The sequence below is a fragment of the Dipodomys merriami genome, unplaced genomic scaffold (genome assembly GCF_024711535.1).
Source record: "Dipodomys merriami isolate MVZ:Mamm:240054 unplaced genomic scaffold, mDipMer1.0.p SCAF_54, whole genome shotgun sequence".
Classification (NCBI taxonomy): Eukaryota; Metazoa; Chordata; class Mammalia; order Rodentia; family Heteromyidae; genus Dipodomys; species Dipodomys merriami.
In genome coordinates this window covers 5,871,219-5,888,418 of record NW_027206113.1, presented here as the reverse complement: position 1 = coordinate 5,888,418, position 17,200 = coordinate 5,871,219, and positions in this window count along the sequence as shown.

Here is a 17,200-nt window from a genome sequence, read left to right as displayed (position 1 = left end):
ACCCTCACCCTCACCCTAACACTAACCCTAAACCTAACCCTCACCCTCACCGTCACCTTAACACTAACGCTCAACCTCACCCTCACCCAAACCCTCACACTCACCCTAAGCAGTACTCTCACCCTAAGTCTCACCCTAACCCTAACCAAATCCCTCATCCTAACCCTAACATTCACCTTAAACCTCACCCTAACCTAACCCAAAGCCCCACTATAACCCTCACACTAACCCTAATGCTAACCCCAACCCTAACCCTCACCATAAACTTCACCCTAACCCTTAATCTCACCAAAACCCTGACCCTAACCCTAATCCTAATATGCACTCTAACACTAACCCTCACACAAAACCTAACACTCAATTTCACCCGAATCATCAACTGAAGCCTTACAATCACCCTAACCCTAACACTAACCCTAATCCTATGCCTATCCCTCAACCTAACCTTATCCCTAAACCTAAACCTAACCATCACCCTCACTAAAGTTCACCCTCAACCTAAATAACAACTTAAACCTAACCATCACCCTAAGCCTAACCCTAACACTCACCCTAACTCTAACACTCATGGTAAACATCACCCTAACCCTAACACTAACCATAACCCTCACCCTCATCTTCACCCTAACCCTCACCCTCACCCTTTCCTAACACTAACCCTAACCCTAACCATCACACTAACCCTAACCCTGACCCTAACCCTAAACCTAAACCTCACCCTAACACTAACCATAACCCTAACGCTCACCATCACCCTCACCCTCACCCTCAACCTCACTCTCACACGAAAAATCAACATGACCCTAACCTTCACACTAACCCCGACCCTAACCCTCACACTAACCCTAACCCTCACCCACACTCTAAACCTCACCCCAAACCTAACACTAACCCTCACCCTCAACGTCACCCTCAACCTAACACTAAACCTAACCCTAACCCTCACCCTAAACCTAACACTAACCCTCACCCTAAACCTAACCCTAATCCTAAACCTCAACCTACACCTAACCATAACCCTCACCGTAAACCTAATCCTTTCCCTAACCGTAACCCCAACACTCACCCTAACGCTAACCCTAACACTAACCCTCACCCTCACCCTCAACCTAACCCTAACACTTAGCCTAACCCTAACCCTAATCCTAACCCTCACCCTCACCATCACCCTCACCCTCAACCTCACCCTGATCCTAACACTCACTCTCACCCTAACCCTAACCCTAAAGCTAAACCTCACCCTCACACTCACCCTAACCCTAACCCTAACCCTAACAATAACAATAACCCTAACCCTAACCTTAATCCTAACAATAACACTCACCCTAACCCTAACCCTAACACCCACCCTAACCCTAACCCTCACCATAAACCTCACTCTAACCCTAATGCTAACCCTAAACTTCAGCCTCACCCTAACCCTTATCCTCACACTAACACTAACCCTATACATAACCCTGACCCTCACACTAACACTAACCCTCACCTTAACCATAACACTAACCCTCCTCCTAACACTCCCCCTAACCCTAACCCTAACGCTAACCTTCACCCTACCGATAATATTAACCCTAACGCTCAACCTCACCCTAATCCTCACCGTCACCCTAAAACTCACCCGAACCCTAACCATCACCCACACCCTAACCCTCATCCTCACCGAACCCGAACCCGAATCCGAACCCTAACCCTCAGCCTCAATCTAAATATCGCCCTAACCCTAACCCTCACCCTAATCCCCACGCTAACCCTCACCCTAACCCTAAACCTCAACCTAAACCTCACCCTCAGCTTACCCCTCACCCTAACCCTATCCCTCAACCTCACCCTAACCCTCACCCTAAGCCCAACCCTTACTCTAACCCTAATCCTAAACCAAACCTCACCCTCATCCTCACCCTAACCTTAAAACTAACCCTCACCCTCACCCTCAACCTAACCCTAAACCTAAACCTAACCCTCACCCTAACTCTAACCCTTACCCTAACCCTCACCCAACCCGTAAACCTAACACTCAGCCTAAACCTCATCCTAACCATCATATTAACCTAACCCTCACCCTAACCCTAACCTAACAGTTCAGGCTCACCCTCACCCTCACTCTCACCGTCATCCTAACCCTAACCCTAAACCTAATCCTAACCCTAACCCTCACCCTCAACCTAACCCTCACCCTAACCTTTAACCTCACACTAACTCTAACCCTAACCCTAACCCTAACCCTAACTTTCAGCCTAACACAAACCCTACCCCTCAACCTAACCCTAACCCTCACCCTAACACTCACCCTGACCCAAACGCCAACCCTCACCCTTACCCTAACCCTCACACTTTCCCTTACCTCAACCTAACCCTAACCCTAACCCACACCCTCACCCGAACCCTCACCCGAAAACTCAGACTCACCCTCAACCTCACCGTAAAACTCACCCTCACCCTAATCCTCAGCCTAAGCCTAACCCTCACCCTAACCCTAAACCTTACCCTAACCCTAACCCTAACTCTAACCCTAACCCTACCACTAACCCTCATCCTAAACATCGCCCTAATCCTAACGCTAACCCTAACCCTCATTTCACACTAACCCTAACCCTAACCCTAACCCTCACCTTAACCCTAAACCTTACCCTAAACCTAACAGTAACCTCACCCTAACCCTCAACCCAACTGTCACCCTATCCCTAACCCTAAACCTAACCCTAACCCACACCCTAACCATCACCCTCACCCAAACCCTCATCCTCACCCAAAACCTCACCCTCAACATAAACCTCACCCTAACCTTTATACTCATTCTAACCCTAACTCTAACCCTAACCCTAACCCTCACCCTAACAATAACGCTAACCCTCACCTTAAACCTAACCCTAACCATCACCCACACCCTAACCCTCACCGTCACCTTAACCCTCACAATAAACCTAACACTAACCCACACCCTAACCCTCCCCCTCACCCGAACCCTCATCCTCACCCTCACCCTCACTCTCACCCTAACCCTCAGCCTCACCCTAAACATCACCCTAATCCTAACCCTCAAACTAACCCTCACCCCCAGCCTAATTGTCACCCTAACCCTAACCCTAATCCTTACCTAACCGAAAACCTCACCCTCACACTCACCAAAAACCTCACCCTCACCATAGCCCTCATCCTAAATCTAAACCTCACCCTAACCCTAAACCTGACCCTCACCCTCACACTAAACCTAACGATAACCCTAAACCTCAGCCTCAACCTAACCCTTACGCTTACCCTAACCCTAACCCTCACACTCACCCTAAACCTCACCCTAAATCTAAACATAATCCTAACCCTAAACTTCACCCTTACCCTCACCATCACCCTCACCCTAAGCCTAACCGTAACTCTAACACTAACACTAAACTTTACTCTCACCCTAACCCTAACAATAACCCTAAACCTAACCCTAACCCTAATCCTAACACTAACCCTCAACCTATTCTAAACCTAAGCCTAAAAGTCACCCTAACCCTAATCCTAAACCTATCACTCACCATCACCCTCACCCTCACCCTAACCCTCACCCTCACCCTCACCCTCAGCCTCAGCCTAAAACTAACCCTAACCCTAATCCTAAACCTAACTCTCAACCTCACCCTAACCCTAACCCTAAACCTAACCCACAAGTCACTCTCACCCTCACCGTCACCTTAACACTCACCTTCAACCTCACCCTCACCCTAAAACTCACCCTCAACCTAAGCAGTACACTCACCCTAACCCTCACACTAAACCTAACCATAACACTCATCTTAACACTAACCCTCACCTTAAACCTCACCCTAACCATAACCATTAACCTCACCCTCACCCTAAGCCACACCCTAACCTGCAACCTTACACTAACCCTAACTCTAACCCTAACCCTACCCCTCACCCTAACCCTTAGCCTAAACCTAATCCTAACCCTAAACCTCACCCTCACCCTAACCCTAACCCTCACCCTTACCCTACACATAACCCTCAACCTCAACCTAACCCTGACCCTCACCCTCACCCTAACCCACACTCTCACCCTAAACCTCACCCTAACTCTAACCGTAACCCACAAACTAACCGTCACCCTCACCCAAAACCTCTCGCTCACCCGAAACCTCAATCTCACTCCAACCCTCAGACTCACCCTAAACATAACCCTAACACTAACCCTCACTCTAACACTAACCCTAACCCACACCCTAAACCTAACCCTCAACCTAAAGCTCACCCTCACCCTAAACTTCACCAAAACCTAACCCTAACCCTTACCTAACTGAAACCCTCCCCCTCCCCCTCCCCCACCCCCTCCCCCTAACCCTCACCCTAACCCTAACCCTAACCCTCACCCTCACCCTCACCCTCACAGTAAACCTAACCCAAACCCTAACCCTAACCCTAACCCTAATGCTAAACTAACCCTCACCTTAACCCTGACCCTAACCCTCATCCTAACCCTAACCCTTACCCTTACCCTAAACCTAACCCTCAGACTCACCCTAACCCTCACCCTAAACCTAAACCTAATCCTAACCCTAAACTTCACCCTCACCCTCACTGGCACCCTCCGCCTAACCCTAACAATAATCTTAACCCTAACCCTAATCCTAACCCTAATCCTAACCCTAACCCTCAATCTAAAACTAAACCTAACGCTAAAATTCACTCTAACCCTAATCCTAACCCTAACACTCACCATAACCCACACCCTCACCCTAACCCTCATGCTCACCCTCACCATAACCCTCAGCCTAAACCTAATGCTAACCCTAATCCTAACCCTAACCCTCAATCTCACCCTAACCCTAACCCTAAACCTAAACCTCACTGTTACCGTCACACACACCGTCACTTTAACACTCACCCTCAACCTCACCCTCATCCTAAGCCGTACTCTCACCCTAACCCTCACCCTAACCCTAACCATAACCCTCATCCTAAATCTAATCCTCACCCTAACCCTCACCCTAACCCTAAACATAACACTTACCCTCACCCTCACCCTAACCCCCAGCCTAACCTTCAACCTCAAACTAACCCTAACTCTAACCCTAACCCTAACCCTCACACTAACACTAACCCTCAACCTAACCCTAAACCTACCCCTCAACCTAAACCTCAGCCTAAACCTAACCCTAACCCTAAACCTCACCCTCACCCTAACTCTAACCCTCAACCTCACCCTAACCCTAACCCTTACCCTGAACCTAACCCTAACCCTCACCCTAATCCTAACCCTCACTTTCACCCTAACCCTCACCCTAACCCTAACCCTAACGCACAAACTAACCGTCACCCTCACCCAAACTCTCACCCTCAACCGAACACTCAATCTCACCCCAACCCACAGCCTCACCCTAAACATCACCCTAACCCTAACCCTAACTCTAACCCTAACCCTAACCCTCAACCTAAACCTCAACCTCACCCTAATCCTCACCCTAAACCTAACCCTATACCATACCTAAACGAAACCCTCACCCTCACCCTCACTATCACCCTAACCCTCACCCTAACCCTAACCCTAACCCTCACCCTCACCCTCACAGTTACCCTAACAATAACCCTAACCCTCACCCTAACCGTAACGCTAACCTAACCCTCACCCTAACCCTCTCCCTAACGCTAATGCTAACCCTAACCCTTACCCACCCCCTAACCCTCACCCTAACCCTTTCCCTCAACCTAACCCTAACCCTCACAGTCACCCTAACCCTCACCGTCACCCTAACCCTCATCCTAACCCTAAACCTCAGCCACACCCAATCGCTCAACATCACCCGAACCCTAACATTCACCCTAAACCCCACCCATACTCTAAACCTCAGTCTAAACCTAACCCTCATCAAAACCGTAACGCTAACCCTCACCCTAACACTAACCCTCACACAAACCCTCACCCTCAACCTATTCCTCACCCTAAAAATATCCCTAACTCTTACCTAACCGAAACACTTACTCTCACCCTCACCCCAAACCTCACCCTCATACTAGCACTCACATTCAACCTCACCCTCACCCTCAGGCTAACTCTAAACCTAACCCTAAACCTAAACCTAAACCTCAAACTCACCCTCACCGTAACTCTAACCCTCACCCTATCCCTGACCCTCACCCTAACTCCAACCCTATCCCTAACCATCAACCTAATACTAACCCTCACCCTTACCCTAACCCTAACCCTCACCCTAACCCTAACCCTATCCCTAATGCTATCCCTAACCCTCACCCTCACCCTAACCCTAACACTAACAATAAACCTCACTCTAATCCCCACCCTAACCCTAAACCTAAACCTAACCCTCACCCTAACGCTCACCCTAACACTCAACTTAACCCTTACTCTCACCCTAAACCTAATCCTTACCCTAAACCTTACCCTCACCTTAACACTAACCCTAACACTAACCCTAACCCTGACCCTTACCCTAAGCCTAACCTGAACTCTAACCCTCACCTAACTCTAACGCTATCTCTAAACCTCATACTCACCCTAAACTTCATCCTAACACCTACACTCACCATAACCATAACCCTAACCCTAATCCTAATCCTCAACGCAACCCTAACCCTCACCCTCACCCTAACAATCACCGTAACCTTAACGCTGACCCTAATCCTAACCCTCACCCACACCCTAAATCTCACCCTCACCTAAACCCTCACACTCACCCTAACCTTACCCTAAACCCAACCTAACCCTAACCCTCACCCTAAACCTTACTCTAACCCTCACCCTCAAACTAACCCTAACGCTCACCTAAAACCTCACCCTAACCATCACCCTAACCCTAAGGATAACCCTAACCCTCACTCTCACCCTAAGCCTCACCCTAACCCTTATCCTCAAACTAAACTTAACCCTAACCCTAAACTGCACATTAACGCTAAAACTCACCCTAACCCTAAACCTACACCTCAACCTAACCCTCACCCTAACCCTCACACTAACCCTCACTCTAAACCTAACCCTAACAATCACCTTCACCCTAACCCTCACCTACACCCTCACCCTCACCCTCAACATAACCCTAAACCTAACCCTAAACCTAAATCTCACCCTAACCCTATACCTCACCCTCACCCTGACCCTGACCCTCAGCCTAACCCTAATCCTAACCCTAACCCTCTCACTCACACTTACCCTAACTCTATCCCTAACCCTAAAGCAGATTTTCACACTAACACCAACCATATCCCTAACCCTCAAACTTACCCTAACCCTCACCCTTAGCCTAACCCTAACCCTCACCCTAACCCTAATGCTATCCCTAACCCTCACCCTCACCCTAACCCTCACTCTAACCCTTACCCTCACCATAACCCTAACCCTAACACTAACACTAAACCTAACCCTAAACCTCACCCTCAACCTAACCGTCACCCTAAAACTTACCCTTACCCTAACGCTAATCCTAACCCTAACTCTAACCCTCAACTTCACCCTAAGTGTAACCTGAACCCTAAACCTCACCCTAACACTCACCCTAACTCTAACGCTTTCCCTAAACCTCACCCTCACCCTCAACCTTATTCTAACCCTTGCCCTCACCATAACATTACCCCTAACCCTAACCCTAATCCTCACCACAAACCTAACCCTCAACCTCACCCTAACCTTCACTGTCACCTTAACCCTCAACCTAACCCTAACCGTCACACACACCCTAAAATTCCCCCTCAGCTTCAAGCTCAGCCTCACCATAAGCTTACCCTAAACCTCACCCTAAACCTAACCCTCACCCTAAACCTAACTCTAACCCTCATCCTCATACTAACCCTAACACTCACCCTAACCCTCTCCCTAACCCTCACTCTAAACCTAACCCTAACCCTCACTCTCAACCTAAACCTCACCTTAACCCTTATCCTAACACTAACCCGAAAACTAACCCAAACTCTCACATTAACCTTAACACACATGCTAACCCTAACCTTACCCCTCAGCCTACCCCTCACCCTAACCCTAACCCTAACCCTCACCTTGACCCTAACCCTCTCCCTAAAACATACCCTCACCATAACCCTAACCCTTAACCCAACCCTCAGCCAAACCCTCTTCCTAACCCTAAACCTAACACTCAAACTAAACCTAACCCTAACCGTAAACTTAACCTCACCCTAAACCTAACCCTCAGCCTAACCCTAACCTTAACCCTAATCTGAACCCTAACCCTCACCATCAACCTAACTCTAACACTAACACTAACCCTGACCCTCACCCTAAACCCAACCCTCAGCCTAACCCTAATCCTCACCCTCACCCTAACCCTAGCACTAACCTTAAACCTCACCCTTACTCTAACGCTAACCCTAACCCTCACCCTCACCATAAACCTTAACCCTAACCCTTACCTTCCCACGAACCCTAAACCTAGCCGTCAGCCTAAACCTCATCCTAAAACTAACCCTAACCCTAATCCTCACCCTAACCTTAACCATAACCATAACCCTATCCCTCAACCTCACCCTAAGCCTCACCCTCACCCTCAACCTAAACCTCAGCCTAACCCTAAACCTAACACTTATTCAAACCCTAACCCGCAACCGCACCCTAATTCTAATCCTAAGCCTAACCAAAATTCTCACCCTAACCCTAAACCTAACCCTGTGCCTAATCCTCACCCTAACCCTAACCCTATCCTAAACCTAACCCTCACCCTCACCCTAACACTTACCCTCACCCCAACCCTAAGCCTAACCCTCATCTTAACCCTAACCCTCACCCTAACTTTAACCCTAACCCTAACCATCACCCAAACCCTAACCCTCACCCTCACCCTCAACCTCACCATCACCCTCATCCTAAAACTCACCCTCACCCCCAACCTAACCCTAACCATAACCCTAATCCTCACCCTCACCCTCACCCTCAACCTATTCCTTACCCTCATGCTAACCCTAAGCCTAAACTGAACCCTAACCCTCACCCTAACTCTAACCATATCCGTAAACCTCACCCTCACCCTAAACCTCATCGTAACCCTTACTGTCACCGTAAACCTAAACATAACCCTAAACCTAATCCTAACCAAATACCTAACACTCACCCTCACCATAACCCTCACCATCACCTTAAACCTCTCTCTAACCCTAACCGCCACCCAAACCCTAAAACTCACCCTAAGCCGAACCCTCACATTCACCCTAACCCTACCCTAAACCTCACCCTAACCCTAAACCTCACCCTAAACCTAACTCTAACCCTCACCCTTATACTAACTCTTGCCCTCACCTTAACCATCACCCTAACCCTAAAGCTCACCCTAACCCTCAGTCTCACGCTATCGCTCACCCTAACCCTAACCCTAACGCTCACCCTAATGCTCACCCTCACCCTAACACTCACCCTCACCCTAAACATCACCCTAACCCTCACCCTCACCCTAACCCTAACCTTAATCCACACATAACCCTAACCTTCACATTAAATCTCACCATCACCCTAATCCTCACCATAAACCTAACCCAAGCCATTACTAACATAAAACCCTCACCCTCGCCCTGACCATCAACCTAACCCTCACCCTCACCCAAGCCCTCACCCTAAAACTAACCCTAACCCTAACCCTCACCCTAAACCTCAACCCCAACTTCAGCCTAACCCTAACCCTAACCCTAATCCTAAACGTAACCCTAACCCTCACACTCACCCTCACCCTAACCCTAATCCCAATACTAACACTAAAGCTAACACTAGCCCTCACCCCATCCGTAACACTAATCCTAACCATAACCCTCACCCTAAACCTAATGCTAACCCTAAACCTAAACCTCACCCTAACCCTCACCCTAACCCTTACCCTCACCCTCAACCTCAAACTAACACTAATCCTAACCCTAACCCTAACCCTCCCCCTAACCCTCACCCTAAACCTAACACTACGCCTCAGCTTAAACTTCACCCGAAACCTAACCGTAACCCTAATCCTCACAGTATAGCTAAACCTAACACTCACCCTCACCCAAAACCTCCCCCTCACCGTATCCCTAATGCTAACAAATAACCCTCAACCTCAACCTAAACCTCACCCTAACCGTTACCCTCATCTTAACCCTATCCCTCACCTTCACCCTAAGCTTAACCCTAACCCTAACACTAATCCTCACACTAACCCTAACCCTCACCCTAAACCTAACCATACATGTCACCCTAACGCTAACTTTAACCTAACCCTAAATCACAACCTAACCCTAAACCTAAACCTAACCCTAACCCTTACCCTCCCCTGAACCCTAATCCTAACCCTCAGCCTAAACCTCATCCTAACCCTAACCCTAACCCTAACCCTCAACCTAACCTTAACCCTAACCCTAACCCTAAACCTCACACTAACCCTAACCCTAACCCTAAACCTAACTGTAAACATCACTCTAACCCTAACTTTAACCTAACCCTATCCCTAACCCTCACCCTAACCCTTACCCTAACCCTAAACCTCAAATTCACCCTAACCCTCACCGTCACCCTAAACCTCACTCTAACCCCAAACCTCAGCCACACCATAATACTCACCGTAACCCTAACCCTAACCCTAATCCTAACCCTTACCCTCACCCTAATCCTAACCCTAACCCTAAATCTAAACCTCACCCTAACCCTAAACCTAACCCTTTCCCTCACCCTTACCCTTACCCGCACTGTCACTCTAAACCTCACCCTAACCATAACCCTCATCCCATACCTAACCCTAACCCTAACCCTCACCCTAACACTAAGCCTAACTGTAACCCTAACCCTCACCCTAATCATTACCTTAACCCTAATGCTAACCTTACCCCTCACCCTCACCCTAAATCTCACTCTAATCCTTACCCTCACCCTCACTCTAACCCTAAACCTAAAACTAAACCTCAACCTAACCCTCAAATTAACCCAAAACATAACCTAACCCTCACCCTAACGCTCACCCTAACCCTCACCCTAACCCTAACACTCACCGTCACCCTAACCCTCAACCGAAAACTTTCTCTCACCCTAATCCTAACCCTAACCCGAAGCCTAACCCTCACAATAACCCTATCCCTCACACTAACCCTAACCCTAAACCTCAGCCAAACCCTTTTCCTAACCTTAACCCTAATCTTCAACCTAACCCTAAAACTAAACCTTATTCTCACCCTAACCCTAAACCTCACCCTCACCTTCACCACTCACCTTAACCGTAACCCTAACCCTGATGCTATTCCTAACCCTCACCCTCAGCCTAACCCTAAACCTAAACCTAACCCTCACCCTAAAGGTCACCCTATCCCTCAACCTAAACCTAACGCTAACGCTAAATCTCACTTTCACCCTAATCCTGACACTAACCCTTTTCCTCACAGCAACCCTAACCCTAACCCACACATTAACGCTTACCCTCACCCTAACAGTAATCCTAACCTTCAACCTACCCCTCACCCTAACCCTAAACCTAACCCTCACCCTATGCTAACCCTAACCCTCACCTTAACCCTAACCCTCACCTACACCCTCACACTCACCTACACCCTCACCCTCACCCTTAGCCTACCCCTAACCCAAACCCTAAACCTGACCCTCACCCTAACCCTAAACCTCACCCTCACCCACACCCTCACCCTAAGCCTAACCCTAACCCAAACCTAATCCTAACCCTAAACCTCACACTCCCCCTCACCCTATTTCTAACCCTAATCCTAACGCAGACTTTCACCCTAACACGAACCCTATCCCTAACCCTCAACCTAACCCTAACCCTCACACTAACCCTAATCCTAAACCTCACCTTAACCCTAACCCTAAACCTAATTCTAACCCTCAACCTCAACCTAATCCTAACGTGAACCCCAACCCTCACCCTAACACTAACGCTGTCCCTAAACCGCACCCTCACCCTAGACCTCATCCTAACCCTGACCCTCACCATAAACCTAACCCTAACCATAAACATAATCCTATCTCAACCCTAACCCTCACCCTCACCCTCACCCTCACCATCACCTTAACCCTATCCCTAAACCTAACTGTCACCCACACCCTAAACCTCACCCTCAACCGAACCCTCACCATCACCATAACCTTACCCTAAACCTCACCCTAATCCTAACCCTCATCCTAAACCTAAATCTAACGCTCACCCTCATACTAAACCTAACCCTCACCTTAACCATCACCCTAACCCTCACCCTAACCATAACGCTAACCCTAACAATCAATCTCACCCTAACCCTCACCCTAAACCTTATCCTCACACTAACCCTAACCCTAACCCTAACCCTCACATTAACCTTAACCCTCACCCTAACCGTAACCCTACCCCTCACCCTAGCACTCACCCTAACCATAACCTTAACCCTCACCTTAACCCTAACCCTCACGCTAACACTCATCCTCACCCTAAACATCACCCTAAACCTAACCCTCACCCTAACCCTAACCCTAATCCTCACCCTAACCCTAACCCTCAACTTAAATCTCACTCTCAACCTGATCCTCACCCTAACACTAACCCTAAGCCTTTCCTAACCACAAACGTCATCCTCACCCTAACCCTCACAGTAACCCTCAACCTCAACCTAGCCCTCACCCTAAAACTAACCCTAAACCTAACCCTCACCTTCAACCTCACCCCCACCCTCAACCTACCCCTACCCTTAACCCTAACCCTCACCCTAACCCTAACCCTAATGCTAACCCTAAACCATAAACTCACCCTAACCCTCACACTTACCCTTACCCTCAACCTCAACCTCAAACTAATCGTAACACTAACCCTAACCCTAAACCTAACCCTCACCGTAACCCTCACCCTAACACTCAGGCTAACCCTAACCCTCACTCTCACCCTAACCCTCACCCTCACTCTTACCCTCATCCTAACCCTAACCTTCACACTAACCCTCACACTAAACCTAACCCTCACCCTAATCCTAAACTTAACCCTAGACCTCAACCACACCCTAGTCCTCACCCTAAACCTAAACCTAAAACTAACCATAACCCTAAAACTAAACCTAACTCTCACCCTCACCCTCGCCCTCTCCATCACCCTCACACTAACCCTCACACTCACCCTCACCCTAACCCTAACCATAACCCTAACCCTCACCCTAAACCTAACTCTGACCCTCACACTCACCCTCACCCTCACCATGAGCCTAACCCAGAACCTAAGCCTAGTCCAAAACTTAACCCTCACCCTAACCCTCAACCTAAATCTATACCTCACCCTAACACTAACCCTAAACCTAGCCCTCAACCTAACCATTAACCTCACCTTCACTCTAACCCTCACCCTGATGCTAACCCTCACCCTAACCCTAAACCTAAACCTAACCCTACACCTCAACATAACCCTCAACCACACCCTAACCCTAACGGTAACCGTAACCCTCACCCTAACCCTAATATTATCCTTAACCTCACCCTCACCATAAATCTCACTCTAACCCTTATCCTCACCCTAACACTAACCCTAACTCTAAAACTATTCCTCAACCTAACCCTCACCTTAACCTTAAACCTAACCCTAACCCTCACCCTATGCTCACCCTAACCCTAACACTCACCATCACCCTAACCCTCAACCTAAATCTTTCCCTCACCCTAATCCTAACCATAACCCTAAGACTAACCCTCACACTAACCCTATCCCTCACCCTAACCCTAACCCTAACCTCAGCCAAACCCTCTTCCTAACCCTCACCCTAACCCTCACCCTAACCCTAACCGTAAACCTAATTCTCACAATAACCATAAACCTCACCCTCACCCTCACCCTCACCCTTAGCCTAACCCTAACCCTAACACAAATCCTAACCCGAACCCTCACACTCACCCTCACCCTAACTGTAATCCTGACCCTCACCCTAACCCCAACCTTATATCTAACCCTCAACCTAACGCTAACCCTCACCCTAAACCTTACCCTAACCCTCACCCTAACCCTAACCCTAATGCTATCCCTAACCCTCACCCTCACCCTTACCCTCATTCTAACTCTTACCCTCACCCTAACCCTCAGCCTAACCCTAAACCTAAACCTAACCCTAATCCTAACGCTCACCCTATCCCTCAACCTAAACCTAATGCTAACCCTAACCGTCACTCTCACCGTAATCCTCACACTAACACTTAACCTCACAGTAACCCTAACCCTAAACCAAACGCGCACATTAAGGATAACCCTCACCTTAAGCATAACCCCACACTTCACCCTACCCCTCACCCTAACCCTAACCCTAACCCTAACCTGCACTGTCTCCCTAACCCTCACCTACACCCTCACCCTCACCGTCATCATAACCCTAACATTAACCCTAAACCTGACCCTCACCCTAACCATAAACCTCACCATCACCCACACCCTCACCCTCAGCCTAAACCTAACCCTAACCCTAATCCTAACCCTAACCCTCACACTCCCGATCAACCTAACTCTACCCCTAACCCTAACGCTGACTTTCACCCTAACACCAACCCTATCCCTAACCCTCATCCTAACCCTAACCCTCAACCTAAACCTAACCCTAAACCTCACCCTAACCCTAAACCTAACCCTAAGGCTAACCCTAACCCTCACCATCACCCTACCCCTCATCTAACCCTTACCCTCACCGTAACCCTCCCCCTAACCCTCACACTAACACTAACACTAAACCTCACCCTAACCCTCACCCTAACCCTAAACCTAAACTTAACACTATACTTAACGCCCACCCTAACCCTCAACCTAACCCTCACCCTCACCCTCACCCTAGACCTCACCCTAAAACTTACCCTAACCCGAATCCTAACCCTAACCCTAACTCTATCCTTCACCCTCAACCTAACCCTAACCTGAACCCTAACCCTCACCCTAACCCTCACGCAAACTCTAAAGCGGTCCCTAAACCTCACTCTGACCCTAAACCTCATTATAAACCTTAACCTCACCATAACCCTAATGCTATCCCTAATCCTACCCCAACCCTAAACTTTACCCTCACCCTAACCGTCACCGTCACCTTTACCCTCACCCTAACCCTAACCGTCAACCAACCCTAAAACTCACCCTTACCCGAACCGTCACCCTCACCATAACCTTACCCAATAGCTCACCCTAAACCTAACCCTCACCCTAAACCTAATTGTAACACTCACCCTCATACTAACCTTAACCCTCACCTTAACCCTCACCCTAACCCTGACCCTAACCCTAATGCTAACCCTAACCCTCAATCGCACCCTAACCCTCACCCTAACCCTTATCCTCACACTAACCCTAACCCTAAACCTAACCCTCACATTAAACCTAACACTCACCCTAACCCTAACACTACTCCTCACACTCACCCTCACCCTAACCCTAACCATAAAACTAACCCACACACTAATCCTAACCATCACCCTCACCCTCACCATGACCCTCACCCTAACCCTCACCCTCACCCTCACCCTAACCCTAATCATAACCCTAACCCTCACCCTAAACCTAACTCTGACCCTCACCCTCAACCTCACCCTAAGCCTAACCCTACACCTAAGCCTAATCCTGAACATAACCCTCACCCTCACCCTCACCCAAACCTAAAACTCAGCCAAACCCTAAGCCTAACCCTAGCTCTCACCTAACCCTTGCCCTCACTGTCAATGTAAACCTAATCCTCAACCTAAACCTAACACCCACCCTAACCCTAACCCTCACCCTCACTTTCACCCTAACCCTAACCCTACCCCTCACCCTAACACTCACCCTAACCTTAATCCTCACCCTAATCCTAAACTTAACCCTAGACCTCAACCTCACCCTACCCTCACACTAACCCTAAGCCTAAAACAAAACATAACCCTAACCTTAAACCTAACTCTCAAACTCACCCTCATCCTCACCATCACCCTCACCCTAACCTTCACCCTCACCCTCACCCTAACCCTAACCATAACCCTAACCCTCACCCTAAACCTGACTCTGACCCTCAACCTCACCCTCATCCTAAGCCTAACCCTAAACCTAAGCCTAATCCTAAACCTAACCCTCACCCTCAACCTCACCCTAAACCTAAACCTCACCCTACACCTCAACATAACCCTCACCCTCAACCTAATTTAACGGTAACCCTAACCCTCACCCTAAGCCTATCCCTAACCCTCACCCTCACCTTAACCCTAACCCTCACCCTAACCCTATCCCTAACCGTAACACTAAACATCACCATAACCCTAACCCTAACACTAATGCTATCGTTAACCCTGACCCTCACCCTAAATCTCACTCTAACACTTACCCTCACCCGAACCCTAACCCTAACCATAAAACTAATCCTCACCCTAACCCTCACCCTAATCCTAAACCTATCTCTAACGCTCAGCCTAATCCTAACACTCACCGTCACCCTAATCCTCACCCTAAACCTTTCCTTCACCCTAATTCTAACCCTAACCCTAACACTCACACTAACCCTATCCCTCAACCTAACCCTAACCCTCAGCCAAACCCTCTTCCTAACCCTAACCCTAACCCTAAATCTAACCCTCACCCACACCCTAAGCCTAAACTGAACCCTAACCCTTACCCTCACACTCACTCTAACTCTAACGCTATCCCTAAACCTCAACATCACGCTAAACCCCATCCTAACCCTTACCCTGACCATAACCTTATCCATAACCCTAACCTAATCCTGACCGCAAACCTAACCCTCAACCTCACCCTAACCCTCACCGTCACCTTAACCCTCACCCTTATTCTAACAGTCAACAACACCCTAAAATTCACCCTCACCCGAACCCTCACACTCACCCGAAACTTACCCTAGTCCTCAACCTAACCCTTCCCCTCACCGTCACTCTAACCCTCACATTAACCCTAATTCTCACCCTAACCCTAACCCTCACCCTCAGCCATACCCTCACCCTAACCCTATAACTAAACCTCACCCTAACCCTCACCCTCACCCTAACCCTAAACCTCACCATACCCCTCATCCTAACCCTAACCCTAACCCTCACCCAAACCCTAACCTTCACCTTCACCCTAAACCTCACGTACACTCTCGCCCTCACCCTCAGCCTAACCCTAAAACTAACCCTAAATCTAACCCTCACCCTAACTCTAAACTTCACCCTCACCCTCACACTTACCCTAACCCTAGCCCTAATCCTAACCCTAACCCTCACACTAACCCTCACCCTAACTCTAACCCAAACCCTAAAGCTGACTTTCACACTAACCCCAACCCTATCCCTAACCCTCAT